The following is a 26,673-nucleotide window of genomic DNA, read 5'->3' as shown; positions in this document are numbered from 1 at the left end:
AACAGGGGCTGGAGAGGTGGCTCAGTGGTTAAGAGCACTGGCTGCTCTTTCAGAGGTCATGAGTCCAATTCCCAGCAACCTCATGATGGCTCACAGCCATCTATAACAGGATCAAATGTCTTCTTCTGGCAGGCAGAGCACTCATACATAAAATATAAATAAATACAATTTAAAAATCTGAAACTTAAAAGATTTATTTTTAAAAAAAAAGTAAGAAAGCATCCCAAGAGGATCTTCAATGAAGGAGATAGCACAAGGCAGCCACCATGTTACACAATATCTCATCTGATGAGAGAATTCTGGTGAGTGGGTAGTTGCTAGTGTTCCTATTGTAGACCAGAAGAAACCAAGATTCTTCTTCAGTTGAGTGACTAAACCAATTTCTGTGGGAGGGGCTCGATCCTGAATCTAATCTTCCTTACTGTCTACCTACTGTAGAAAGTGTGCATCTCTAACGTTTCATCACTATTATTACTTTAAAAAAAGAAATTCCAAGGGAATAGATGATAAAACAATCTAGATAAGTATTTCAAATGCTGCTTCCTAAATGTCAGTGTGTTTCTGTCAGCTCTCTCCGAAGCCTTCTCAGGCTGGTGGCGGCTGATCAGTCATTTGATTACCTTGCTCTGAGAGAATCATGGGCCATCTATTTTTAAATGAAATAAAACTAATTTCACCTCAAGGGATTCTTTGGAACATTTTATGACATTTGTTGAGATAATTGGGGACATCCTGGAGTGTCACAAAACCAAGGTTGGGAATCAGTGCTCTGAGGTCTGAAGAAGCAAATTAAATTTTTTCTCTGGCTTTCTTCAGATGCTTCATGTGTGGAGAGTCAACTTTCTATGGCTTTCATTATGTGTTTTCACTTCCTTCTTGTCCTCCTTTCTCTCCTTTATTTATTGTGTATAGACACCTACACAGCTCACCAATGTGCCCCTAACCTAATTAGCTCTCTTCTGATGAAACAATACCCCTCATTCCAAGAACGGGCAGGATTTTAGAGCTAGGAAGGGGCTGTGACCTTCTGAACTGCTTTGCTGTCAGGCTGTGCACAGGTGACTCATGAAACACTTACCCAGGTGCAGGAAAAGACAGCTCGGCAAGACAGTGCCCCTGTCTTAATAATAGGAAAAGGCATTTTCAAAGAGTTGTGCTAGGCTGCTTTTGAAGGGATGTGACCTGACCTGATCAGATTCTGGGATAAGCAGAGCTTCAACCAGAGGGCCTTCATGCTCTCTTCAGGATGTGTTTATAGGCAAAGCCCAGATGGTTCCCAGGGAAGATGAAATGTGTCTCACTCAGCAGAGCCCATTTAGAGGTTGAATCTCAGGAAATGTAATGACTTCTATGTGACTGCCTTCCACCTGTTTACCAATCAGTTACAGCTTCCTTGTTTACTCAAGTCTTCTCAGAGGCTTCCTCTGTTGCCAATCATGTTTATTTAGCATGCACACATTCATTCATTCATTCACTCAATGCACTGATAGGAATCCTACTCTCATCAACCAGATACTCATAACACTTTCTCGATGTGTCTTCTCTCTGCCTCTTCAGGCAAGTCCTGGAACTACTCTGATCACCAGTTTTCTTAACTGTTATGATAGGTACCAAACAAGATCTAAACAAGCCCTGAATTCATTATTTGGGGGTTGAGATCAATATATATTTATCCAAGTGAAGAAACAAGCATAGCATCCTTCAGTTCTTCATGGGCAATTTGCTGAAATAGCTTTGTGCTCCCTAGTTGAAAATGCAGATCTCATAAAGGCCTGGCAATAAACTTTTGATAGCAAAGGGTCCTAAGCATCCCAGAAATCCATGAGACAAACATGATTTTAGCACTGTTTCATCTGTTTGTTGTTTAATAAAGATTCCTGGTACTGAGCTCCCTGTTTATAAATAATGTATTTACAACTTGGTTTCCATATTTTTATCATCCCAGAAATAGAAACAGACTGATAGTCAGACTATAGAAAACTATTTCATTGAGCAGAAATGTCTCAAGTATTTCTACTGAAGTCTTTCTCACTAAAAAAAAAAAAAAAAGAAAGAAAGAAAGAAAAAGAAAAGTATTTCAGAGTTGCCTACATGCCCCAAGTGTCCATTCTCCTGCTTCTGTGTTTAGTAATAGAGACTGTGTTTAGACACACATTGACTACCCATCTGGGGTCTGTGTTTCTCAAGTATTCTTGCAGCTAGGCATGCCTGTGAAGCTATATTGTCCATTTGGGGACTACATTTCCTGGACTCTCTTGCAGCTAGGCATACCTATGAAGCTTCGCTAGAACCAGAGAGATGGATTATCCCCTTGATGATAAGTCATTTGCCACACTTTCCCTCTTCATTCTACCTGATAAGTGGGAAGTTGTAACACCTGTAACACATGATGTTGAGGGTTACCCAGCCAGACTCAGGAAAGAAAGAGAAATAGTCTTATTTTACTTATGCCATTATTTCTCGCAGAGCCTGTGTTTGCTGTGGGTTATGCTCATTGTTAATAAAACACTGATTGGCTGATAGCCAGGCAAAAAGTATAGGGAGATTAGACTGAGGATGCTGGGGAAAAGAAGGGCGGAGTCAGGGAGATGCCTGCCAGCTGCCCAGGAAGCAAGATGTGCTAGAGGGCAGGTAAAGCCACAAGCCATGTGGCAAAACATATATAGATTAATAAAAATGAGTTCATTTAAATGTAAGAGCTAGTTAATTAGAAGCCTGAGCTATCAGCTGAGCATTTACAGTTAATATAGGCCTCTGTATGGTAATGTGGAAGTGGCTCCTGGGACCGGAAAACTCTGTCTATATTTGTTATTACCACTTATCCTATAATCTTAGCTTCTAACCCAAAAGACAATACTTTCAGGAGATTAAAATATTAAATATTTTAAAATACCACTTAAGGGGGAATGTGAAGGGATTAAGTAGTTTCTACCACATTTCTAATATATTCCAGAGAATAGAGTGTTAAGATAATTAGTTTAAAAAAACTAAAGCCAACCATTCTCTGATTGTTTTGGAGGCCTGCTCTACAAGATCAGGGAATTTATGCCTAGATCTAGCTAAGAAGTCTTGGACCCCAGAGAGAGCTTACTCCTGTTGCATAACTAAATTGATATAGCTGTGAAGCTGCCTTCTAAATATTTGTTTATATCCACAAAGGGTTTGTGTTTGGATGATACTCACACAGTTCAAGGTCTTCCTTACCTCCTGGGTGTGCTCTGCTTTTGTATACTGTGGGACTCTTGTTTGGAAATGGGAGACTTTCAACATGTGTCATAGAATGTCAGAATCCCTTCGTATACTTGCAAAGTTCCTGCATTGGTTAAAGGAGCTGATGGTCTCCAGGTTCAGAACCTGCCCTGTGCCATTGCTGGAGGGGCTGGACTACAATGCTTTCTTTAGGGCCTGTGCTTCCCAGGTGGTCCAGGTTGACCAATTGAGTCCCTGTCATCATCCAACTCAAAAAAAACCCAAAAACAAAACAAAAAAAAAACCCAGGAGGCTCTGTGAGGCCGACTGCATCATGTGAGTTTCTGAATTTTTAAAATACCTACATTATGTTTATGACTCTGATGATGACAGCATATTTACTACAATGGAATGAATGTCAGCAGGTTATTTATGAAATGTGACCTTATGGGCCAGAGCAGATGCAGGGTTCATGGCTCTATGTTAGCGAATCTTAAAGGCCCAACTCCCAGGCCCCTGTTTGAAAGGCAGAGTCACTGGAGCCCGAGATCACATGGAACGGTTGAATGAACAAGCAAGTCCAGTTCTGTGGGGCTTGAAAACCCTGACCATCTCCAATATTCCTCACTCCTCCTGAGATCAAGGGGTATTAGAATTAGGAAGCTCTCTTATTATAAAACTGCAACCCATAGTCCAGAGTTCACCTAAGCCACAATTTCCCTTTGTCCTGTTGAAAATTCAAGGCCCTGACAGACAACATCAGTTCTGAGCAAAAAGTAAAAGATGTTTTGTGAATGAAATTTCCCTCTCTTCTCATTTTTCCCTTCCCCCTTCTTTTCCTCCCCTCCCCTCTCCTCCTTTTCTCTCCTCATCTTCTCTCTCTTTCTCTCTCTCTCTCTCTCTTTCTCTCTCTCTTTCACTTTGAGACACCATCTGGCCTCCCTAACATGAAGATTACATTTGTGGTTCACCTAGACACAAGTGTACAAAAACACTTAATGGAATTTAGTACCAAGTCAGATGATTTTTTTTCAAAATGTTTTCTTTTTTAATGTTATAGCTTACTCTATAAAAGGTGTATTTCCTTTAATTAAAGACAGAAATAGGGTATGTCTGCTACATAATTTCCTTATCTGCTAAGTGCTTCAAAGATATGAGTGTACTCCAAATAATACCTGCCTAAAGGAACAGCCTGGGGGGGGGGGGCTAGAGAAGGGTTTTGTGTCTAGCAGAAAGGGAGGATGTGAGTCCCTTCCCCATGTCCCATGTCAGGAAGCATCAGTACTCAGGTTTGAGTCTTGCTCAAGTCCTTTGTCATGGCCATCATACAGTCTGTGTGTGAACACTCCTCCACAAGTTTGGACATTTGGTCCCATCTGGTAGCACTCTTCTGGGAGGTCTTGGAACCTTTAGCACATGGGCCTAGCTGATAGACTTAGGGCCATAGGGATGGGAGTTATGGATTACAGTGTAGCCGTCGGACCATGGTTCTAGCCTCTGCTTCCAGGTCTCCACTTCTGGGCCCACTGAGATTCAGCCACACATTTCCACTGTCATGAACTCCTCCATGTCTTCATCCAGATGATGGACTCCACTCTCTGAAACCAGAAACCAAAGTAAATTCTTCCTCCTGTAAGTAGCTGCTTTTGTGTGCCTGGTCACAGTAAGGAGAAAGTTCACCAATCTGGCTATTTGGAAGACAGTGTGTCATTTGGGGCAATGTCTTCCCTGAGGTCTCCTTATCTCCTATGCCTCTAAAATAAATATTATACCGTCACTCATTCCATCTTTATGTTTTCCCAATGAACCAATAGACAAGCCTGAATGTGAACTTTGCCACACCATGTTGACCTGATCAGAGATATAAGACTACTTCACAAGAGCAAAGGGATGGGCTGGCCCAGGGAAAGCCTGCTAAAGGGCAAACCAGGCAGCTGATGACCACAGTGACTAATCTGTGCATGAAAGAGAAGAGTGATATCTTGTCATTTGGGATTAAAAAGAAAACTACCCTACACCTTTTGGGAGAAATTTTCTTTTGCTTTGAAGAAATTTTTTCAAAGCAAGTATTTGTGAATTTGATAGTTTTTAAAGGTAGTTAGAGTCCATAACAGTGTTATAGGAAAAAGAACTGAAACCTGACCATCATATGTAAAGAGAAGAGTGCAGTAAACACTTCACAGACACATCCAGATCTAGACTGTCATAATTTGTCTCTAGTTATCTTCATAGAATGTCAGTTACCAGCATTTGGGCGGGAACATAGTTCAGTTGGGAGAGTGCTTGCCTAGCAGAGCGGAAGCCCTGGGTTTCATCCGGAAGCCCTGGGTTTCATCCGGAAGCCCTGGGTTTCATCCGGAAGCCCTGGGTTTTATCCGAAAGCCCTGGGTTTCATCCCTAGCACCACATAGAGTGGGTCTGGTTTCCCACCCAGATCCACCCTTCGTCTTAGGGGATCTGACTCTCTGCCATTTTTCCCTGTGCTGCTGCTCAGTTACTCATTCTTATTTAGTCCTTATTTAGTGGTGTCCCACTCCAACAATCCTATCACTGTAAGCTACACAGCAAGTACAGAGCCAGCCTGGGCTACATGAGACTCTGTCCAAAAAAAAAGGAAAGAAAATCAAAATAAGTAGTTTGTGTAAGTTATTGATATTTACACTGACTAATCATTCTGTTTCAGAGGGTTAGTGTTCTGACTTACCCAGCTCTTTCCTGAACAGAATTCCAGGGTTCACTCTGCAATGGCCATCCTTCCTGCCCTGCAGGGGGCTACTCCTGGGATTCCTCCCGTCAGAGAGAGAGAGAGAGAGAGAGAGAGAGAGAGAGAGAGAGAGAGAGAGATCATTTCCTTGACATGATACCAAGGTGAGGTGTGGGCAGCCGGCAGACATGCATTTCTTCCTCTGTCCTGAGCAGCCTCCTGCTAGTGATGTCCCACTGAATAACACTGCAAGCTTCTTCGGGAGGCAGAGGCAGGCGGATCTCTGTGAGTTCGAGGCCAGCCTGGGCTACAGAGTGAGATCCAGGAAAGTCACAAAGCTACACAGAGAAACCCTGTCTCAGAAAACAAACAAACAAAAAGACTGTGAGCTTCTCTTTGCCTTTAATAGAAAGAACGCGTAGTTGTAGCTCTACACCCAGCAGGGCCTGCCTAGCTGGAGAGATGACTTGGCTGTTCAGAACACATACTGCTCTTTCAAAGACCTGATTTTGGCTTCCAGTACCCTCACTTGGCTGGCTACAACCTCCTGTAATTCCAGGTTTCTGGGATCTATCACCCTCTTCCAGTCTCCACCAGCAGCTGCACACATGTGTGCATGCACACCCATAAACATAAGTAAAAATAAAATAAACCTCGTTTAAATCACAACTCCCAGTTGTTAGGTACTTTTCTGTTGCTGTAATAAAACACCACAGCCAAGGCAACTTACAGAAGAAGGAGGTTATTTGGGCTCATAGTTCATCCATCATGGCGGAGAAGAGGCAGCAGGCTGAGGACTCCCATCTTGACTTGCAAGCAGGAAGCCGAGAGAGCACACTGGCGATGGCATGGGCTTTTGAGACCTCACAGCCCACCCTCCAGTAACACACTTCCTTTAGCAAGGCCACACCTCCTAAACCTGCCCAACCAGCACACCCAGCTGGGGACCAAAGACTGCGAGGGACATGTCATAGTCAAAGCATTACACCAGTCTCTTAGCACTTTCAGTCACGTGGCACACATAAGGACAATTAAGTGACTGACTTGTCCCTTAGTGCCTCGAATAAGTGTTAGGTCTGTGATCAACTATAGTGTTTAGATGCCGAGCTCATCCCTCTCTTGCTAACCAGCGTTAAAGGAAGTTGGGAGCTATTGGAATTGCCTCTGGGATTTTAGGACTAAATAAGAATGATACTGCACAGCTGAATAGGAAAAGACAACAAATGAGCTGGGCCATCTGAGATGTAAGGGTGAATCTGGGTGGTAAACCTGGTCCATTACTCTGCTTCCATTACTCGAGCTCTCTGAGACAACCTGCATTTGAATGAGCTGCCACAGTGGGAAGTGTGGTGGCCAGGACTAGACGGCTTGTCCCCTTTACTGCACATTTACTCAGAACTGTCCTGAGGCTTTCTGCTCATGATACAATTCATTTTCAAAACAACTCACATAGTTCTCATTGCTAGGTATAGGAGAACCCCAGCAAATTGAGAGGCTGGGGGATTGCAAGTTCAAGGACAGCCTGGGCAACATAGTGAGAATCTATCTATCTCATAGTCCATGAATGTCTGCGGATGTTGCTCAGTGGGAGAGCATTTGCCCAGCGCGTGCAGAACCCTGGCCTCCATCCCGGGGACCACAACAAAGAAAAAAAGGAAAATAGAACTAATTCTCATTATTATCCCGTGAAGCACAGGGTAGATCTTTAAACCAAAGTCAGTCTTACTCAAGGTAAGGTGGGTAATTAACTGCTTACTCTACATTTGTCTGATTTCAAAGCCCATGTATTCAAATAAAATGTAGTATTGCTGCCTTGGCATCCCCACCTTAAACCCTTTCTTTTGAGAGGTAGAAAAAGGTCATTTTCAGGTAAATGAGAACCAGTGCTGAAGGAGCTGGTACTCACTTCCTAATCAGATCCATGGAAAACCAGTAGCTCCAGCCTTGCAGGTCCATGATGACCAGGCCACTCACTGGAAAATGTGCAGGTTTCAGCTTGGACCACAAAGAGGAAGGACCAGTCAGGAAGAAAACAAAGGTGCTTAAATGGTTGTTTGTTTGTTTTCTTGATTTATTTAGGTAGTTATCCACGTTCAGACAAAGTATGAGCATCCCAATGATCGAAGGAGCCCTGCACTAAGGACATGCCCCTGTAGAGTGTGGTACAAGGAGAGTGAAATGTATTCCCTTTTCTTTTTTGGGTGCAGCAGGAGAGTCACCAAACATTAAATCACTCGGAAATGAGATGGGGACCATTTCTCATCTACGGCTACAGTGAGGAAGTTCTGGAAGTAGAACAAAACCCTTTACAATTATTCACTAAGCTCAGTGATTATTTGGTATTCCCTTTACATACATGTTTGAAAAGAATAAAAGCTAAAGCCCTTGAGCTCTCCACTGTTAAATGTCATATTAACTAAGTTTGTGATAACTACATGTTAGGTATAGCATCAGAAGCAGGCTATCTTGGCGTCCTAAACTTAGAACCTTACAAAGAGTACCAGAACATTTATCAGCTACCAGCAAGGGCACACTTGTCATTTGTTGCTCAAGGCATCTGGATCAACTACATGGTTCTGAAAGCCAAGACACACTCCACACAAAAAGCAGTTTACTAGGGTTCATGTAAGTATTTCTTTACTTAGGTGCGTTTAGGGGTTTCATTTGAAGAAATATAAATCAGTTACCTTATTTGAAACGATCCATGTTTCCCCTAATGGTGTTTACTAAGTCTGAAAGGCATTTATTTAAAATAAGTAGAGTAGCTTGTACATTGATTGAACTGTCTATCTCTCAGGTAGATTGTGGAACTGCAATTTAGCACACAGAGTTGAAGAGAGCATCAATTAAAGATATAGATAGGCTGAGTCAGGAGCTCATCAGACAAGATGGGATTAAAGACAGGTTAAAAAAATTCAAACCCCCAACATATGCAAAACCTAGACACCATAATATAATGAAAGCACAAAAGCAAGCTGAGGTAGGAATGAAGCTCTTACCTGGCAGGATCCTCTGAGAACAGAGGCAAAGCCCGGCCAAGTGCGTGGCTTCCCAGTGTGTCGTCCTCAGCGAGGCCCTGTGTGGCCTGTAAAGCCACAAACCCTGCAACAGCTTGCAAGCACTCCTCAGGCACTCAGCCTCTGGATTCTCCAGTCCTCAGTGGTCCAAATCACATGACCACTGACCTCCAAGTGATGAAAGGGTGAGCCCTGGAGATATGGAGAGCAGGCTTACAGTGTTGCCCAAGGCCTGGAAGATCAGAAACACAGCACTCACAAGTACTGTGGATGCCAAAAACACAATTATTTTTTAAATGCTTTTTTGATTATTTTTAAGTGTTTTATTCTAAAAGGGACAGATTCAACTTCCCAACTCATATTTTAATAACCCAACAATGGAAGAGAAGCATTTGACAGAGTGATGAACTCCAACTGCTTCAGAACTGCGCAAATGGAGCTTGAACAGCTCCTCACACAGTGAACTTGCTGGAAGGAGAAAGTGAAGGACCAGGCCAGCCTATCAGCAGGGAGGTCCCCAGCCTCCATCTACGCGGAAGTCACTCACCCACCCCTACGATCCAGGCCGACAGGAGCAACTGACATGCTAGACAGAAATTAGGGCCCAAATCAATTCCCTGCTGAAATCCAATTTAGGCAGTGCTCAGTTTGCACAGTTTGGGTTGATCAAATTCAGAGAAGGGGTTCGATTCATATTTCAGTAATGAAGAGCAGCACTGGGAACTGATATATTGAAAGCCGTATTTTCCGTTCTTCTCTACATAAAATATTCATGGATCCCATGTTCTACAGTGTACTCTGACAGCATAACAGCGGCCAAAAAACCTGGTACCTGAGGCCACTTTTACATCAATAAATTATCGAAGGCTACATCTGTAGCGAGATAGCTTTATTGGGCCATGCAAATAATACCAAGTGTATAACACAATTCTCCCAGCTTTTGTTCCCTTGAGAAAGGACTACGGTTACATGAAGTGTTACAAAGCATCCTGGGAAGCTTTGACCAATCAGCAAGATGCAAGGAGGAAAGACTTTCCGCTCTGGTGGAGGTAGTAAAAAACATCAGACAGCGTGAGCTAAGTGATTGCGGTGACTTCTCTGAAACCCAGCTTTTCCATAACTTAAGCACACGCTATTCCATTCCCCTCCATAACCAAGCAGGCCACGTCTGTACATGGCCTGCCACAGAGAGACAGTCAACTCATACAGCCTAGGAAGTACCTCCAAGAGCATCCAGGTTTGGAATCGGTCATAAACAGAGTCCTAGACATCTCCTCACTTCCTTTGAAAGATGTGGCTTAGACAGCAGGATGCCATCTAGCCCGCAGAGAGCCATGGGTTCGGTTCTCAGTGCTACATAAAACCAGGCGTACTGCCATGCATCTGTAATCCGAGCACTCAGGAGGGAGAGGCGAGAGGTTCAGAAGTTCAAGATCATACTTGGCTGCGTAGTGAGTCTAGGACTAGCCTGTGCTACATAAGACTTCCTTAACAGCAACAACAAAGGGGGGATGACAAAATGTGGGGACTCTGTCTTCTACAGTTCCTAAGAAGTTGACATCACCGGTAAGATTTCCGTTCCTTTGCCTTTCTTTCTCTCCCTGAATCTCTAAACTCCACATCTCTCTTTCTGCTGGCCCACGAGACCATTCTGAATATGCGGGGCATACCCTAACTCAGTCACGGAGTTCTACTCCGTGCTAAAGACCCCGTGTTCTAAAAGCTGCTCACTAAGAACTCCTTTTCGTTTCTGAGCTGTAAAGCTATGCTAGCGACCAGGGAGGGAGCCTCACGCCAAAGGTCACAGAAACCTTCGCTATGCATTCTGGGAGTCTCACCTGGCTTTTGAGCTCCAGGTCTGCTGGCAGATATTGTGTTAAATACAAGAAAAAGGACGGGGTGTAAAAAGCACAGTCCTGATTTCTCCACACAGGACAGAACCTCTGGTGAGCTCACAGTGCATACACAAGAGGCGCCTTCCAAATGAAGACCAATAAAAACAATCCTAATTCACTGATTTTTTTAAATCAACCTTTAAAAAAAGCAGTAGTGAAATTTATCAGTCTGCTGATTGCCACGTAGAATTCCAGCCTGTGTGAGCACTGTGTCTAGTCCTCACAAGTGAACCATTTTCTACTCGGTTTACAGATGGTGAACCGGCTACCGAGCAACTAAGACTGACCTGTGTCGACGTGTCTGCATGTGTCCACGTGTCTGCGTGAGTGAGTGCAGGCCAGTGAGGCTTCAGTGACCCCGCTCCACTACAGCACACCTCCTCACTACAGCACACCTCCTCACTACAGCACACCTCCTCACTACAGCACACCTCCTCACTACAGCATGCGTCCTTGGGTTCCTGCGTCCATATGGAAACACAATCCTTCAAGGGATCCTGCCTTCCTCCAGCTCCCACCGATGCCCTTGTTAAACACGGTGTCCCAGCTCCACCCAGGACTGTGCGCAGCAAATACACTCACCCGTGGAAAACCTCCTTCTGCTTTCAGGACACAGAACCTTCCAAGTCACATGGGTGGGGGTGGGGAGTGGCCATCTACTTTTCTGACCTGCCACCTTCACTGAGGACGCTTTGCAGGGACACAGGGCTGCAGGAAGCAGTGCCGACTGCCCCAGGGTGACCTAGCGTCTGAGATGGTGGCAGACCCACTGGTTCTGCCTGGCTGTCGTGATGTCCTTCTGAGCCAGGGTCTGCTATGACCCTGGAAATGCCTGCAGCTTGAGGACCCAGGGAAGGGACAGAAGACCCCATTTTTCAAGAGCTGAGTGTCTGTTCGTTCACAGGATGGCATCTTGGAATGCTCGGGTGTGTGCCATGAGGGGCTCCGTCCTCCAGTGAGACACCAGGTCCCCTCCCATCACTTCTGAGGACAGCACCATTGTCTGCCTCGTGCCTCCCACTCCTTTGCAGCCTGGGTCAGATGTCTGAACAGCAGGAATTGGAAAACACCTCCCGAGGCAGTGCGGCTGCTTGCTAACAAAGCCTGCCTCGGTAGCACATCTCCTTGTTCGCCGCCAACTTGTCCAGCATTTGACTTATGTGAAAATGGCCGTTCATTGGCCAGGTTCATTAGTGAGAAATGTTTCAACAGTTCAGTTTAACAACCTGGAATGTCCTTTGGAGAAGGCCAAATTAATGTGATTTCTACCTTAAGAAGCTTAGAAACATAACCGCCACTAACTCAGTAATTACATTGTACTGCCAGCAACAATTCAATATTTTTCTTCTCGCCTGAGGGTTACAACACATTTGCACTGTGGGGAAGCTTTTTCTCTTTACATCTCAAAACTGTACCACAAACTCTTCCTTTATTCATAACAGCGAGATCTCCAGCTGAGATAGGCACTTTTGTATTGCTCTAGATGACAGCTTTCTGTGTTCTTTCCAGGCACAGGGGGTTTAATAAACATATCTGGCAGGCCTTCCATAGCCGGAGGGCCTGGGATGACACTGTGTGCAAACAGTATGCTTGCGCTGGAGGGAAACAAGTTTATTCAATTATTCAATTAATAGATTACAGTCAAGATACTTGTTATCCTACAATGAGAAATGGGTCAAGAACTCCAAGAATTAGGGTAGGCTGCAGGATTAGCATCAGCAGGCAATGTGGCCAATGCAGATGCTAGTGTCTGGCCAAATGCATGAGGACATACCCACCATCCATGTAAAGACATGGACTCCGTGAGAAGGAGGCATTCAGGATCCGGGAAGCACACGAGGCATTGAACACTCAGGAAATGTCTTAGCAGGTAGTGGTTTGAGTTTGGAGCGTGGAGTAGGGGAGAAGCTTGGGGAGAGACTGATGCTAAGTGGAGCAGCATTCTGAGAGTCCCAGAAAGAAGCATTCACGGGAAGTCCTCCGTGAAAACTGAGCATTTTCGTAAGGTTTCATGAGTAGCCGCCTGACTGCTCCAGGGAAGAAGTTTCCTTAGTGCGGAACATTTTATAATGTTCTTTGTCCCAGAACATCTCACTTAAGTAACTCTTGGTGTTTGCAGAGATGTGTTGAAATACGCTTAAATGTAAGATGGGGCCACTTGTCTTGTTGTGGGGTGCTGACATACTTTTCAGATTTCAGTGAGTAGATCTTCATAGACAATTACTTCTAAGAGAGTGGAAGGAGAGGCTGGGAAGTTATTGTGAGAAAACCAAGAAGGATTCTGCTAGTTTGAAGGCTTCTGGTCTGGTGCTGTGTGCAGTAGGAGTCCTCGGAGGTTTATGAAGACTCGGCCCCCTTCCCCTCATTTAGAAGCTTGAAGGTAAAGAGTTGAGATATCTTTCAAGGGCATCAGAAGCACCATCCGTAGGAAATGTGACTAGCTGTTGGGCGGACATAAAAGTAGCTGTTTGCAGTGCAAGTCTGCAGGGAATAGTTCTTTTTATGCTTCAGTATGGAGCTGTTATTTTGAAATTATTCTGAATTTTAAGAATATATATATACATATACATATATATATTTCACTTGGGACCCTCTGGTGGCCCGCCCACCTTAGATTTAAGAAAAACAGTGAGAGCTTATTACTATTATTATTCATGTGGTACCAATAAAACCATCTTCACTTTACTGACTGGGAAATCCTTCCAATGAACATGTTGAAAAGTTTTCCAAAAGAGACTAAAAGATAAGACAGGAAATATATTTCCAGATAAAGGAAACTTTTGGTCCTTTCAAGAGATATTGGGGAGAGCCCTTGGCATCTTTAATTCTTGCCTCTGTGAGATTTGGCCAAAAGGAAGAGTAGACAATTCTCCCATCAAGCAGGTGGGCATAGGGAGTCAAGCAGATGGTGTCTTTTAGATACTAAGGGAGCTAGCCAAGGCAAGAGGCTGGAGTTGAAAATTGAACACCCCACTCTCAAGGGCAGGATGTTCTCCAGTTCATGGTGTCTCCCAACAGACGAATGTCTGTCACTGGTGACCTGACTCTCCATGATGAGCTCACTGATGCTCAACCAGTGCCCACCTCAGCCCCTGTCCAGTCCTGAGACAGTCTAGCACAGGGCAAGTTGTGGTCTGCCCAGAGACCAGCTCTCAATGAGAGGGTGTGGCCCTTTGGATAAGGCTGCAGGTACTTTTTCCAAGGGTTACACAATGTCAGCTAAGTTCACGTCTACAGGATGAAGGTCATGACTGAATGTGTACACATATGAAGGGCTGAACCTTGAGAGACAATTTACTAAATAAAGTGCTAGAGGTGCCAAGAATGCAGACCCAGAACAAGGGCGAATGAGAGGGGCGTCTGGAGCATTCCCGGGACCAGAGCCTGTTACCTTGGCTGTTGCTTCAGGCCAAGGTTACCAGGTGGCCCATTGATTTCGAAGGGATAGAAAGAGGAGCACAGGGCCTAGGTGACCAGCTGGTGGGATCTGAAATTAGTCTTGTTACCATGGATCTACCGTCTGCTTTGCCTCCTGAGAGTCCAGGCAAACATCTGGTCTCTGGGCTAAAGCCTTTTCTGGTCTTTATCCCCTTGGCCAAAGCTGCAGCTTCTGTTTCCTCAAAACCAAGGCTTGATCCTGGATCCTGGAGTCTTAGCTGGAGCCTGAGTGATTACCTTCTTCCTAAGGGCTCTGATATTCAAATCTCTGCTTGGCATCTGTTTGCACTGGGCTGATTTCCTAGAAGTGTGATGTCACGCAACTGACTTTCAGTGACAACTAACCATAAGAGGCTGGGTTCTGACTTCCAGCCTCTTGACCGTCCTGTACTGTCTCTTGATCAGATGGTAGCCCCACGCATGGTATCTGTGGGCCACAGAGGCCCCGGCTGGAGGCAGTCCTATAGTAATTTAGCTTTCTTCATCCCCTCTCACTACTGCTGGTCTCTCCACCCACCACCTCTTGTCTTTTGTAGATAACAGCTGAAGTGACAGCCTTCCCAGAACTTGAAATTGCCCAAGCTAGGACGGCCTTTCCTAGATTCCTTCAGTTACTCCTGTACGGTCAACACAGTCAGCGTAGTTCCCACCCTCAGAGAGCCTTCAAGAGTCATTTCACCAACGGAGTGCTAACAGATCACAGACCACAAAAGATGAGTGCTTTAAGAACATAATGAGGCCGGGCAGTGGTGGCGCACGCCTTTAATCCCAGCACTCGGGAGGCAGAGGCAGGCGGATCTCTGTGAGTTCGAGGCCAGCCTGGACTACCAAGTGAGTTCCAGGAAAGGTGCAAAGCTACACAGAGAAACCCTGTCTCGAAAAACCAAAAAAAAAAAAAAAAAGAACATAATGAGACTGTATAATTGATGGTATTAGTGACACCAGAGGGAAAAATTGATATGCCTGAAGGAAGAGGACCCTGGAGAGCCCCTCATTTCTACCAAGGACAATGGAAAAGAGGTGCCTTTCCCTGGCTCACAGACCATTAAGACTTTGGAAGGCTAAGTGACTGTCCAGGTCACCTGACACATGAGATTGTAGTCTAGATCTACCTGCTTCCAAGGCTCAGCGCTGTTCTATGCAAAACGGCCTCTGTGTACCCGTCAGCATTGCAGAGACTTCGTTCAGGCAGCCGTGGGTCTGAGAGTGTCTAAGAAGATCCTCTTCTCATGGCGCTGTGAAATTACTAAAGCAGTCAGGCAAAGAGTAAACGTTAGCATGATGGAGTCTTCATGAGCTCTCGGGGGGAAAAGGGACTTGAGATGAACTTTGCAACCTGGCAGATATTAGGTAAGAGTCCTGTGTGTGGAACTGCTCTGGAGAAGGCCTGTGACACCATTCTAGATAGCTCGGGTGGGACAGGCAAGCAGAGGAACATCCAAAGCCAAGGCAGAGACTCGGGTGTCATAGGGAACAGGAAGGCAGCTTGGTGCAGCCTCTCTTGTTTATGTCTTCTTCTCACCTCAGGGAGGGAAGGTTGTAACCAGCTCATACTCCATCTCACAAACCTCCTCCGTCATATGAAATCTGATGAATTCCTCACAAGTAAGGTGTGGGCTACTCTGGATACTGAGGCTGTGAGAAGGAGAACACTACAGATCTAGTGTTTTGCACCGGCATTGCTCAAGCTGGTGGCCATCTTCCAAACCAGCTTTCCTCCACAGCTATGGTTCCTCAATGACAAAACCTGGCCTGAAATCCTCATGTGTGTCTCTGCCTTATTCTGATTCCAGAGTGAAATGGGACGTTAGCAGCAAAATCAGTGCCACGGTTGGAGAAAGCTGAAGGAAGCGCGGGTACCAAGAGACGAGTTGTTGAGTCTCACCCTAACTGGTAATACTTGAGTCAGCCAAGCACAACCTCATCTCTCACAGGGTGATTGATAGCTGTGGTTCATCACTAAAGAAATAATCTCAGCACCTGTGAAATCGGTGGGCTTCATCTCTGGCTTTTAGAGACAGAAAGAAGGAAACCAATGAGCTCATTTCTGAAGCTCTTCCTAGGTATAGCTCTCTATTGTGTGTTGGGGTTGTTATGACAAAATACCACCAGCTGGGTGTCTTAAACAATGGGAAGGTTCTGGAGGCTGGAAGTTCAAGATGGAGCTGTTGGCAGGTTCCCATCCACCTTGGCCTTCAGACGAGTGCCTCCTATTTGGCTCGCAAGCGGTCTTTTGTCTGAGAGCCTTCGTCCCTGGAGAATCTTTGTCTTTTCGTAAGGACACCAGACCTGTTGGATTGGGGTTCCCTGTATTATTCCATTTTAACCTTCATCATCTTTTTAGAGCTCCTGTCTCCAGATGGAGTCACAGTGAAGGCTAGAAGTTTAACACACTCATCTTGGAGACCAGCTCAGTCCGTAAGAAGCCTGAGCACCATGTTAATGGAAATATTATGTCCAATGTCTCAACACTATTTTAAAACCATGAGTGTTAAATGCAAGAGTTTTTCTCTAGGTCACCTTGCTGCAAAGTGGGGGAAAGGGAGGAGGTGTGCCAGGAGCAAAGGTCTACGTGACGGGGCATGTGGACTGACTTCTCATGTGACCTTGAGGGAATAACTTTACTTATTTATATACCAACATCCTTGTCTCTTGAAAGAGGGAACTCAAGAATAATAACCCAGGGGCTGTTTCTAACTGTAGCACCTACGATCTACTTCACTTAAAATTTAGTCAATCCGAGGCTATTCGTCCAGAGAAGAAGGCTACAAACCCTGACTACATGATGAAATTATTGTGGATGTAGAATAAATATTTGCATTTTGTCCGATAACAAGAACTCTTCCATATAAGATGGAGCCAATTCTGAGACTATCAAAGTCATGGAAGCTGTGAGCAGGTACCTGGATTTCTGTGGTTGAAATGAAAGCGATAAACGCCAACTTTCTGCTTCGTTTGATGAGATGTGTGCACGACCTATGCAACAGCCCTTCATGTCCTACTGTGAAAGCAAATTTAAGAGATTTAGGAAATCTATGTGCGCTTTGTATGCTTCTCTTTGGAAGACATGTGTCTTATGCTTAGCAGACACTATCTATCATTAACAGACTGCTCATTTGGAAAGACTTCCCTTCTGCGTGTGGTAGCCACAGGTGTCACCGGTAATTGGTGATGAAAGTGCTTTAGCGAAAGTTTCAGTTAAAATATAATGAAAGAAAATGGTAGAGATACCCCATGGGTACGAGGCTAGCTATGCCAATGTACAGGTGGGGCAAGTCATAATCCTTGTAAGACAAGGAAAGAGAAAAAGTGCAAATCGAGAGACAAATGTGTTTCAGATCAAATTACAGCCTACTCTTCTTAAAGTACATTAAACTTAAGACTTGTGTTGAAATATTCTCACTATGTGCAACTTAGCAAATTAACTTGTTTAACGTTATACTTGCCCTCCAATGAGTATCCAGGCAACCCAGCATTATGTGCATGTAGATGTAAATGTTATTGGTAGTTACTGTAATAAACAGCTTAATGTATACATTCCTGGCAAATCCTTAACATCTGTTTCTGAAACCACATATGAAACTAGATACTCTAATTTAGCTCCAAAAGGTAACATGCACCCTAGGAGAATCTCCATCCATATTCCAACCCATGCATTTGCTCACCTAAGCTATAAACCCTATGTCCCATGCCAGGCACCTTGTGCATGTATGAATGAATACTAAGTAAGGAAATAAATGAATCAAAGATAACAGTTGACAAGAGGACTGAAATACGTATTAGTCAGGGTTCTCTAGAGGGACATAACTGATGGAATGAGTGTGTGTGTGTGTGTGTGTGTGTGTGTGTGTGTGTAAAGGGGATTTATTAGAGTGGTTCACAGGCTGAGGTCCTGCTAGTCCAACAATGACTGTCTCACAATGGAAAGTCTGAGAATCTAGTCGTTGTTCAGTCCATAAATGTCTCAGCTGATCTTAAGTGTGTATTGGAATCCCAAAGATGTAGACCCTAATACCCATGAATTGGGAGTGAGGGCTAGCAGGCAAAGAGCAAAAGCTTCCTTCGTCCGAATCTTTTATTTAAGCTGCCAGCGGAAGGTGCGGCCCAGGTTAAAGGTGGGTCTTCCCACGTCAAATGATTCAATTAAGAAAAATCTCTCATGGATGTACCCAGCCATGTGGATTTTAGTTAATTCAAGATGTAGCCAAGTTGACAACCAAGAATAGCCTCACAGGCAGTGAAGAAAAGAAAAGGATGATGTGACAGACCAGCTGCTCTCAAAGTGTAGCCCTTGAACTATCATGTGAGAGACTGTTAGAAATACACCTTCCCGGGTTCCACCTCGAATCTACTGACTCACACTCGAAAACAGCCACTTTTAGCAAGTTCTAAAACTGACACACAGTTTTAGACCTGAGACACAGAAAAACTTGCAAAGTCCTGTGGTAGGTCTGTTTATGTTGAGATGAGAGAAAGCCTGGGAATTGGGGAAAGGCTCTGCTGGAGATGGATTTGAGGCAGTTTCCATGCAGAAGGAATGATACAGAAAAGCCTGGTGAGTGTGAGATGCCAGGGAACAATGATCAGGAGAGAGAAGCGTAGCATGAGATGAGGCTGGCAAGGCAGGCAGTCTGTGTCTTCACGAAGAAGCAGGGACCACAGGAGTCAGCTCGGACTCACAGAGGCCAAATCTGCACCTGTGTTTCCTCCCGACTCAAGGCAAAGATCGGGATTCCCTCCATACATGGCCCTTCATAGCTCTTCATTTATTTACCTGCTTGTGAGTGTAGTCACACAACATCTGTATGGCTGGATGAGTTCCTCCTATTGCCCCTCGCTGATAAAAGCAGGACTATGAACTGTGGCTGTCTTGGCCTGAATGTTGGCAAGACCTGTGGCTTGCTTCTGGTTATAAGAACAAGGCAGAGGTGACAGGTTGGGTGTGATTACACATACACAATTCATTTGGCTTGGTGTTTTTGAAGAGGCAAACTGCCAGGGTGGGAGATTGTAGAGAGATGGAAAAGAACTGTATGTAGCCTTTGACTAAAGCTGGGGGGCTGGAGCCTGCAGCCTGTAAGGAACTGAATGTTGCTAGCAACTGAACAGGCCTGGGGATGGATACTTCCCAACTTATGTTTCCAGTGACACCGCAGCTCTCATCCAACTTGAAACCTTTGGTCTGGAGAACCACAGGCGCAGCCTACCTGCCCCTCCCTAGCAAGTGCTGGAAAGCAGCAAATACGGCATGCTAAGTGCCAAATTTGCGTCCCTGTTAGGATCCCAAGGATACAAGCCAATAGAATTCAGCAGTGGGAGTACATGCATGTAATCTTGACTGCTTAGCAGGCTGAGGCAGGAAGCATGTGAGCTGGAGCACAGTCTGACCTCACAGAAAGGTTTGGTCAGAAAAACAATGCTAACAACACCAGACCAATTCTAGAAACTGATACTTGTGCTTGTAGACGGTCTCACACTCGGCCACCTGCAAAAGTACAAACCTCAGTGGTACAGAGGCTTGAGAGCCAGTGGGGCCCGTGGTATCGGTCATAACCGTCTGAAGACTGTAGAACTGGGTGTGTCGAGGGTGGAGCACTGCTGGGGGGAATCCCAGAGTGCAGACACCTAAGAACCAAGAGTGCCAAAGGCTTTTTGTTAATTAATTGTTTTTATTTATTTTACATCCTGACCAAAGTTTCCCCTCCCTCCTCTTCTCCCATCCCCCCCTTCCCTCTGCCCTCCCACCCACTCCTCTTCTGTTTCTGTTCAGAAAGGGAGTGTCAAAGTCTTAAAGAAGAGTATGGTGTGTATCCCAGCTCAAAAAGTCAACAAGTTTGCCTTCCTGTGCCTTTTTGTCCTATTGGGCTCTCCGTGGACTACCTGCCCATCCTGGTGAAGATGGGTCTTCTTCCTTCATGCTAATGAATCTAGGGCTGGTCTCCTCTGAAACACCTGCACAGACACAGGAGATCTATGTTTTACCAGATGTCAGGAATGCCTTTGCTCAGCCAGATGGGTGCACAAATCAGCCATGACCACTGTTACAGGAGGAAACGGGTGCGGGAGAGGAATGAACTAATATCCCGACTCGTCTTGTAAAAGTAAAATAGCCTATGTTATGAAAACATAGTAATGAATTTTAATAATCATGTAGTTTGGGGCATGGGGCAACTTTGTCAGAGCGACACAGGGAGGTCGCCACAAGATGAGAACCCATCACTTTCCCACCGAGTCCCTGAGATTCTCAAAGCCTTGGGTGTCAAGGTACTCCCCTGCCTTCTGGCTTCCTTTCCCATTGCTACTATGATAAATCACCACAAACTTACTATCTTACAGCTTCGGAGGTCAGAGGTCCATACGGGTCTCTCTAGAACAGCATCAGGACTGTGGTGTCCCTGGGGGCTATGGTGGAGAAGCTTTCTTCCTTCCCCAACTCTAGAGGCTCCCTCCAATGCATGGCTCCTGCCTCTTTGCATTTTCAAACCCACACACTTACTGTTCTGTCTTCTCTGTGACCTACATATGCTTTTAATATCACTGGACCCACGCAGATCATCATTATAAACAACCTTTTTCCAGCTTGCCACATAGTCAAACTCAGAGTTTCACAGAGCTGGGGATGAGGACATCTTTTGGAGCTCTTATTCTGTCACAGGTACTGATCCAGTTCTGTTGTGTGAGTGGGTTTGGCATGTTCACACGCTCTCAAATAAGCAATGACTTTTAGTATCCATAGTTTTCTTCACAATAGACTCACACATGCTCCCATTTGAAGTACTGCTCTCTGGAACTGAGGAGATGGCTGAGTCAGTAGAGTACTCTCTGTGCAAGCACGAGGACCCGAGTTCAAAACCTGGGAACTCACACATAAAGCCAACATGCTTGTGTGTGTCTGCAATCCCAGCACTGGAGAGAAGGCACACAGATTCCCTGGAGCTCACTTGGCCAACCAGCACTGGCGAGCTCCGGATTCAGTGAGAGATCCGTCTCAAGAAGCAAGGAAGAGAGTCATTGGGAAAGACACCTGCTGCAGATCCTTGGCTCCACATTCACACGCACATGCACATGCAAATGCAAACGCATGCATGTACCTGGCACCACATGCACACAAACAACTAATACATGTACCTAAAAGAAGCACACACATGCACACATGCACACATGCATACATGTACCTAGCAGAATCACATATATGCACATACTCACATGTGTACCTAGAACCTCATACATGCCCATGCACATGTATGTACTTAAAAGAACACATACACAAAATCAAATGAAGCAAAGTTCTACTCTGTTCCTTTGTAGATGTCAACACTGTTCACTAGACTGATGAGTTACCCTTTCAGCTTTCCTGAAAGCTAGGCGTGTTTGCTTTTCAGTGCACGGGATTCTCCTCTTATTCTCTGTGGTCCTAAGAGCAGGGAGACTGGTCGGTCCTTCAATGGTGTCACTAAGGGACCTGGGTGCTCTGGAATGAGGCTCTTCTGAACATGGATGTCTTCTGCCTAGCAGCTGTGACCCTCCCTGTTCACCTCTTTATCTGTGTGTTCTTCACATTATTTGTTCTGCCCTTTAGTTGGAAAATAATTATCGTTATTAAGTGAACTCACAGCAAACAGAATGGACTTCTGGGAAAAGAACAAGAGCAAGAGACTGCGCTCCTGTCAGTCAGTCAGGTCCTCTTGGCCTCCGCTTCCGAGACGAGGAGCACGTATGTCATGTGTCCACCTTCACCACCACAGGTCCCTTTCCGGTCTCCATGAGCTGCTCTCCTCTGGGCATGCTTTAGCATGCGTAGCTCCTCTTTTTATGGATGCTTAGTGTTTGTCAAGCTGTCAGTGGGAAACTGGGATAGAGAAGGCCCAGTCCACAGCCCTCACAAGCAAGGAGTGGTCCAAGCCGTGTTCCGTCTGGCTGTGCAGCCTATGGAATCTAGTCCCCACCCCTCAGGGCTCATGGTGGCATCCATCATTATGCCTTCCTGCCTCCATGGCACCCATGAGTCCTTTGAAGAGGAGCTTACCAGAGGGCCCTCGGCAGTCACCAAAGCAGCCTCAGATGTAGCCACTTTATTCACATGGAGATTATTCATGAATACATGATCAGAATGTCATTTTTTCAGAGTTCCCAGTCTCCTTTGAGGTATGTTCCTTTTAAAGTCCCGGTCCACGCAGAGTGATGCCATTTCTCAGTAATCATTTCTTTGATTTGGGGGCGGGGGTGGGGAGAGCATTCTGAAAACCCAGGAAGTGTCTTGAGCTTCGTTCAGCCTTTCCCCCCACAGCTGCCTTTCTCTCTGAAATTCTTGTCATTTCTCATGCCCTGCATCACCTCTACACACATCACACCTTGCTAAGGGTAACCAACTCCACGTTAGAGTTTCCTGTACACTGTTAAAAACCCAGTCTGCAGGGAAGCGCAGCAGGGCAGAGGCACAAGAAAAGTCCCACCAATCACTCTGTGCTATGTGTTCCATTTGGACGACCTTTTTGGACTGGGTTTTCCTCACCCATCTATCTAATGAGGGAAAGAGCTACCGTGCTAACATTCCTAGGGTTTGGGGAGAAATCATGTGCAAATACTTTTACCAAGTGGAGATAAATATGCTGAAAGTCTAGCCTGGCATGGTTGCACCAGTCTGTAAACCGAGTATTCAACTGAGGCAGGAGGATCCCAAGTTTAAGACAAGCCTGGGCTACACAATGAGAGCCTGTCTTAAAAATATGTCAATTAAATTTAATTAAAAACAAGTAAATAGAAGGTTTTAAGTGACTGTGTCAAGACTTAGTGTATATGAGAAAGAAGTGTGAAATAAGAGAGCAATTTTCTGTGAGCAAAGATAGCCTAACCAGATCTGAGAGGCAGGCAGGCCCGACTCCCTCAGGAATAGACGGCGGCTCTGCATTGGTGTTCACTGTGTGATCTCCGGGAGGCCTGAAAGTACAGGTTGACTTGGAGAAAGGGACTCAAGTAGTGGGAAAGTGCAGGAGCAGGCCGGCTCCAGTGTGGAACGGAAAGTTACTAGGTGATGTGCCGGTCCCACACACCTTCACTGTCACTGTTTTCTGAGTCTTTGGGGCTCCAAGGGGGTGGGGGGTGGGGTTGGAGGGGGAGTGGGGGGGAGGGGATGGAAAGCTGTGAACAGTGTGACCTCTGCCCTCAGAGAGCAGTCATTCATTCCGGTAAGTACGGATTTTCAGATTCCAAACACTTGTTCAGAACGTAGCTTCAGGCTCCTTTTTGGAAGTCGACCAGGTAGTGGGGGGGAGGGGGGGCAGCTCATTGAGTATGAAGTGGTGAAACTAAGGTGTACTTTTCATTCAACTCTGTCATGTGTAGAAACACATGAACAACCTATTATGTAAGGATGTCTATATCAGACAGGGCATGGTAGGCTTTGCCAGCAAAACAATTCCAGACTTTCAGATTTAGAGCTGTTTCTCCTATCTATTTATTGATTGATTGATTTCAAAGCAGGGTTTCACTGTGTAGTCCTGGCTGTCCTCAGACTCACTCTGTAGACCAGGCTGGTCTTGAACTTCAAGATCTGCCTGCCTCTGCCTCCTGAATGCTGGGATCAAAGACCACCCTCCGCCACCCCCACCACCCCCCTACCCCACCCCCCCGGCTCTGTTTCTCCTTTTTTATGCCACCTATCCCCTTGAAAAGTGGAATAGCATCACACCGGGTCTCAGTGACCCATCCTCTTGTCTGAGGCATGACATGTGGTCAAGACCCATATTTAAATCCTCACTGTACTTGAGTAAGAGCAGTGGGGGAGCAATCTCCCTTAAAACTGTCTCCTTCAGCTCTTGGGGTCCACTCTTCAAAGGCCTCCGTCTCAACCTTGCTCTTCTGGCACTTCTCCCTCAGTCCTGCCGTGGTTTTACAGGTGCTCTGTTGACCTAGTGACTTCTAGTACATTTCCCTCTGCCCAAATCATGCCCCCTCACCCAGCTGTCACAGCCAGATGGGCACCTACTTCTACCTAGTTCTTAGCTAAGCTTGGAGATAAAAAGAATACAAAAGGAAGTCTTTCTTAATGAGAGGTTCTAGTCTCAGGAAACCAAAGGATAGTATTTTCTTTTCTCTGAAGTTCTAATACTAGCCATTTGCACAGTATTAATTTACTTGACACATCTCTGCTGGACCCTATCCTAATCTGCTTTTTATTACTGTGATAAACACTAAGCTCCCATGGATTACTGTTTTTTTATGCCTTTCAGGACCACCAGCTCAGGGCTGGTACCACCCACTGTAAGCTCCTCCCTCCCACATCATCATCAACCAAGAACATGCCCCACAGTCTTGCCCCCAGGCCATCCTGTTGGGGGTATCTTCTCAACTGAGGTTCCTTCTTCCCAAATGGCTCTGCTTTAAATCAAAGCAGAAATTTAAAAAAAAAAAAAAAAGCAACAACCGAAGCAGCAGAGGCCCCATCTGCATAGCATGATGAGAAAACTGACCTGTGTCCTCCTGTCACAGGACAGGTGTAGAATGACCAACCATTGCGACAGGTGTCGGAAAGGAAGAGAACGGAGCTGTGGGTGTGTACCCTAAGAGTCCTGTGAGAGTCTTCCCAGAAAAGTGAAATTTGATTTAAAAAATATAAAGGGTGAGTTGACGTGACCTGGGGACAAGAAATAGGTTATAGAATTGACACATGCTGACAAAGGAGAAAGAGAATTGTCGAACTCAGTCATATGATGAGGTTTCTTCACATCACCATAAGATTGGTAACAAGGCTTAACAATGACCCACACCTTTAATAAAATGATTCTAGACTACCACTGGAAATATACACATGCATAAATATGTGTGTTATATGTGTGCACATCTATGTGCTTTTGGAAGTCAGAGGTCAACTTCAAGTGTCTTCCTCCATCATTCTCCACCTTTTTTTATTGAGGCAGGTTCTCTCATTGAAACTGAAGCAATCCAGCTAGACTGGCTAGCCAAAGCCACAGGATGCTCCTGTCTCTACCACCCCAGCACTGGGACTGGAGGCATTTCTCGAACACCCTACTTTTTATATGAGTGCTAAGGATTGAACTTGGGTATTCATACCATGAGCCACTTAGGCAGAGGGAACCTCAACTGAGAATGTGCCTACCTCTGGTTAGCCATGGGCATCTTCTTGACTGATGATGATTTGGGAGGGTCCAGCCCTCTATGGGTGGTGCCAGCCCTGAGCTGGTGGTCCTGGGTAGTATAAGAAAGCAGGCTGAGCAAACCTCAGGAACTTACCATAAGGTAAGCACTTTATGGACTGAGCTGTCTCCATAGCTCTTGTATGATATATCCATCTATTGGAAAATAGAATTGTGTGTCATGTGCTCTGAACTATACACAGCTCTCTTCACTATCACCACAGTGAGCTTTGTCTCCCATGGGTCTCTAGTGAGCAAAAGATGGAGTTAAGGGAGAAAATAAATGTAAGGAATTCAAAGCAAATTGTTCTGTCATGTATTGAGTAAAGGATAATATCAAATATTGTGAAATGAAATTTAGTAGTTTTCTTTACCATTATAGAAATAATCATAAAGTTGACTGGTTGATATTTTGAAATTTTTCAGTAGAAGACTTACAAACAATGCCACTTCGACACCAATGAAACATCACCTCGTCTTGGAAAAGCATCTGTATGATGTCAACACCCTGCAGGCTCAAGTGTTCTTCTGGTACATACGTGTGATGAGCTTCATACATATTCAGCCTCCTAACTTGACAGTCACTTCTAAGAGCAGACAAAAGGCCGTTGGTTCTGCTCCGCGTGGCGGTTTGTGAAGGGGGAATATCATACGCTTCCCTTGATGATTATATAGCTCTATCCATCTGTCTGCCACTGGAAGGGGGGGGGAGACGAGCTACAGCTCCCACCGTCACCATAAACAAAAGTAGATGGTGCTGTCACCAGTCAGACACGCCAGCTAATTGGAGCTGTCGACAGACATAATATTCTGTGTCCACAGCTCTAGAAACAGTTTGAAGCAGCAATGATACGGTGGTTGATGGTGAGCATGGCACAAGTGTCTCTACTCACAAGCTAGAAATGACATAATGAGAAAAGAATCCCTCAAATACGCCTCCTACCCCTGATGCTCTCCGAGAGCTTTCTCTGTAGTGCTTCCTAGGCTGACAGCTTAATATGACACTCATAATGTCGAACTTTAAAATTAATCTTGCTTAAAAAGATATGTTTCAATGAGCTACCAAGACTTACTCTTTGGGGGAATTAATAAGAAAAATGCCCCTTATTCGTAGAGCTTCACCAAATAGATACCAAAAGAAGAGGAGGGTATTTCATGAATTTGGTACTTAAGTACCTATAGATTTATGGCGATATTCAGAAAAATAGTTCTACAATTAAATGTTTGCACATGCTTGTGGATATGGCTTATTGCTGAATATCCCTTCTTGTTGGACA

The 26,673-nt window shown here is 45.1% G+C and overlaps 3 long non-coding RNA genes across 3 annotated transcripts; all 3 read right to left on the bottom strand.

Moving 5' to 3' along the window:
• Positions 1–6,080: 6,080 nt before the first annotated feature.
• Positions 6,081–12,643, bottom strand: LOC131912400 (uncharacterized). Its single transcript, XR_009379621.1, has 3 exons — positions 11,237–12,643; positions 11,093–11,200; positions 6,081–9,102 (listed from the first exon to the last, which is right to left on the bottom strand). It is a non-coding gene; the product is annotated as an uncharacterized LOC131912400 (long non-coding RNA).
• Positions 12,644–17,146: 4,503 nt separating this feature from the next.
• On the bottom strand, positions 17,147–20,228 carry LOC131912399 (uncharacterized). The gene is made up of 3 exons (XR_009379620.1): positions 20,124–20,228; positions 19,745–19,868; positions 17,147–17,244 (listed from the first exon to the last, which is right to left on the bottom strand). It is a non-coding gene; the product is annotated as an uncharacterized LOC131912399 (long non-coding RNA).
• A 114-nt stretch (positions 20,229–20,342) lies between these two features.
• Positions 20,343–26,670, bottom strand: LOC131912398 (uncharacterized). The gene is made up of 3 exons (XR_009379619.1): positions 26,470–26,670; positions 24,713–24,876; positions 20,343–21,033 (listed from the first exon to the last, which is right to left on the bottom strand). It is a non-coding gene; the product is annotated as an uncharacterized LOC131912398 (long non-coding RNA).
• Positions 26,671–26,673: the final 3 nt, after the last annotated feature.

The sequence above is a fragment of the Peromyscus eremicus genome, chromosome 6 (assembly GCF_949786415.1).
Source record: "Peromyscus eremicus chromosome 6, PerEre_H2_v1, whole genome shotgun sequence".
Taxonomy (NCBI): Eukaryota; Metazoa; Chordata; class Mammalia; order Rodentia; family Cricetidae; genus Peromyscus; species Peromyscus eremicus.
This window is presented reverse-complemented; position numbering and strand designations above follow the sequence as displayed.